The sequence below is a fragment of the Oryx dammah genome, unplaced genomic scaffold, assembly GCF_014754425.2.
Source record: "Oryx dammah isolate SB20612 unplaced genomic scaffold, SCBI_Odam_1.1 HiC_scaffold_2, whole genome shotgun sequence".
Taxonomy (NCBI): Eukaryota; Metazoa; Chordata; class Mammalia; order Artiodactyla; family Bovidae; genus Oryx; species Oryx dammah.
The window spans coordinates 132,892,362-132,895,848 of record NW_024070186.1 but is presented as its reverse complement, the minus strand read 5'-3'; positions in this window follow the sequence as shown (position 1 = coordinate 132,895,848).

The window sequence follows — 3,487 nt, the reverse complement described above, 5'->3', positions numbered from 1 at the left end:
AATACACACACATACACAGAGAGAGAGAGAGAGAGAGAGAGAGAGCATGCTTGAGTCAAGTCATGATTTCAAGAGGCTTGAAGAAAATGGAAGAGCTGTTCCCAATCATGATGTCAGGAGAGCATTCCTTTAGATTGCCAGCCCAATAAAAAGAGAAAACATGTTATCAAATGCTATCCACATAATTGATACTCAGTGTTCAACAATACATTTTGCTGTTTTCCATCAAAGAGGATCAATGCTGTTGTGCATGGGTTTGTGCTCATTCCCTCAGTTGTATCTGCCTCTTTTGCAACCCCATGGAGCCTGCCAGGTTCCTCTGTTCCATGGGATATCCCAGGCAAGTATGGGAAAGTGGGTTGCCATTTCTTGATCCATGGAGTCCTGTTGTAGTTGTTGTTTAATTATTGCAATTATGTCATATATTTTTTGCAAAGTAATTCAACATAAAAGATAACTTTTAAAATAAGTAAGGTTAAAAAAACAATAAGCAGGTTTCCTACTCAGATTGCTTCTAAGAATCTGGCTTTTATGTAAATATCTTAGCGTGCTAAGTTGCTTCAGCCGTGTTTGACATTTTGTGACCCTGCAGACTGTATATCTTGCCAGCTTCTTCTGTCCATGGGATTCTCCAAGCAAGAATACTGGGGTGGGTTGCCATTTCCTCCTCCAGGGAATCTTCCTGAACCAGGGATGGAACCCGTGTCTCCTGTGTCTCCTGCATTGTAGGCAGATTTTTTACTGCTGAGCCACTGGGGAAGCCCAAATATCTTAGTATGAACATCGTAATCAGTCACGTTGATTAGTAGGCATCTCTTTTCCGCATTTTAGTTTTGCAAGTGCAAACTTGAATGTGAATATTCTACTTATGTGTTAGAATTTTCAGCTGTTAAACATATGGATCCTCTGCTATCAGAAATGAGTCTGCAGTATTTAGCTTAAATTTATAATTTATAATTATTTAAGAAGTTTTAACTAGTTGTGAAATGGGTGACTTTTTTCTCAGTTTATGTTTATGGTATGGAATAAGGAACCAGGGAGTGTTTCTGCTTCAGTATCTGTGTCTATTCAGCAGAAAATATGACCATATAGAAGACCTTATAAGTTCCATCTACCAAAATACCTGGTCTCTCTCCTTCCCATAGGTTCCAGGCCTTCATCTTAAACAACTTTATAATGAATCCATCACATAAAAAAGTCATTAAGAAGCATGATTTTCAACCCTGTGGATTCCTCAAAAAGAAAAACAGGAACAGGAGATAGAATCATTATATTGCATATTTTCATACTATAGAAAAAATTGTTTGGGAAAATGATTTTAAAAGAACTTCTTAGGAACTCCAAAGGGGAGTTTTGGATTAATCTCTGACTAATTTAAAAAGATCACCAACACTTGTTCATCTATTTAAGATGGTAGTGATAGTGTAGATTTTAATTGAGAAAAGGAGAAAAAACAAATGCTTTTTAAATTTACCATATTGTGAAAATGTTTCAGTACTTAAGGCTTGGGTTTTACCCAACAACACTAATATTCTAACTCTGTTCTAACAGAGATACAAAAGAATAACAATACAATTTTGTTTTTCCTGTAAGGGCAAAATACAGTTCAGTTCCTAACAACAAATAAATTTCATAAAATTACCAATAAATTAAAAACATTTAACTACTATTTTTAAAAAATTTTATTAAAGTATAGTTGATTTAGAATGTTGTTGTTGATTTAAAATGTTGTGTTAATTTCTTCTGCATAGCAGTGACTCAGTTATACATATATATTCTTTTTCATATTCTTTTCCATTATGATTTGCCACAGAATACTGGCTATAGCTCCCTGTGCTATACATTATGACTTGTTAATCTATCCTATATATACACTATCTTGCCTCTGCTAATTCCAAACTCCCATTTCTTCCCTCTTGACAGTTATTATTGGGCAAAAAAGATGTGGGTAGAACACTGAGGTTAATATTCTATTGAATTAAGCCAAATGATTGTGATAATGAGAGGACTGTCATTTATTGAAACTGGTTTAGGGCCCCGTCCCTTCTGAACTGCCCATGGTGATTCTGACGGTGGTGTTGATCATATGACACCAGCCGCTCTAGCTCTCACTTCAGACCCCCAGGTGCCTTAAAATGATGTCCAAGATACAGTTTTCCTCTGACTCCTTACCCAAAACCTCAAGACTGGAAGAGCAAATTTAAAATTCTGGTACCCTATTGGATCAAGGTAAGAAATGAATTTTAAGTCACTTCTTTAACAAACACTTGTTGATGTCCTAATATATGTCTGTGTGCAAAGTCACTTCAGGTAAGTCCAAATCCTTGTGATCCTATGGACCACAGCACAGCAAGCTCCTCTTCCATGGGATTCTCCAGGCAAGAATACTTTAGTGGGTTGCCATTTCCTTCTCCAGGGGACCTTTCCAACCCAGGGGTTGAACCTGTATCTCTTTAGTCTCCTGCGTTGGCAGGCAGTTCTCTACCATTGGTGCCCCCTGAGAAGCCCTAGCATGGCAGTTCTCCTGGATTCAAAATAAATAAGATGAAGATTCACCCTCCCAGAGTTCACAGTTAAATGGCTATGTATGCATCTGGTCTTAACAACAATGTAATGTGATATATGCTACATCCAAACTACAGATCTAAGCTTATAGGGGTAGATTATAGGAGTAGAGAAAACAGTGTCTGTCCTTGCCTGGTGGAGGAAAAAAGAGACAGAGAATTGACATTTATGGAAGGGTTGATATAAGGATGGAAACTATAAACCACTTAGAACAATTCCTGATACTATATAACAACCTGTTCAACAAATATAAATTTTATGGCTTTCAGAATACTTTCTAAATTTCTTCTTCTTGATTTTCCAGTTTGGTATGATGAAAATAATCTGTAACAATTTGTCAGATTTTTACAGAAAGCCTTCCAGAAGAACAATTCGCTTTTCCACAAAAGCAGTAATATTACAATCAAATGAAGTAGAACACATCACAAACTCTTGGTCCAATTTAAATTTAATGAACTCTTAGCTGAACTAAATGTCTCATCTCCATAAACTCAGAGGCACAAGGTTTACAGAAACTGCAACTTCAACATTCTTCAACAGTAAATATGACTATAAATCAAGGGGGGCATTTATTTTCTTCCAGGGTTCTGGTTTTATGCCATCTGCTCACGTGGCATCTTGCCCATTTGGCACAATGTCAGATTGTGTAGGACAGAGGGGTTGCCTCTCTGCTCTGCTCCTGGCTTAAGAATGAGGCCAGTACTTTGGGAGAGGGTTAACATGAGGAGGGGCTTCCCAGGTGGCGCCAGTGGTAAAGAACCTGCCGACCAATGCAGGAGACGTAAGAGATGCAGGTTCCACCTCTGGGTCAGTAAGATCTCCTGGAGGAAGACATGTCAATCCACTCGAGTATTCTTGCCTGGAGAATCCCATAGACAGAGGAGACTGCTGGCCTGCAGTCTATGGGGCCACAAAGAGTAGA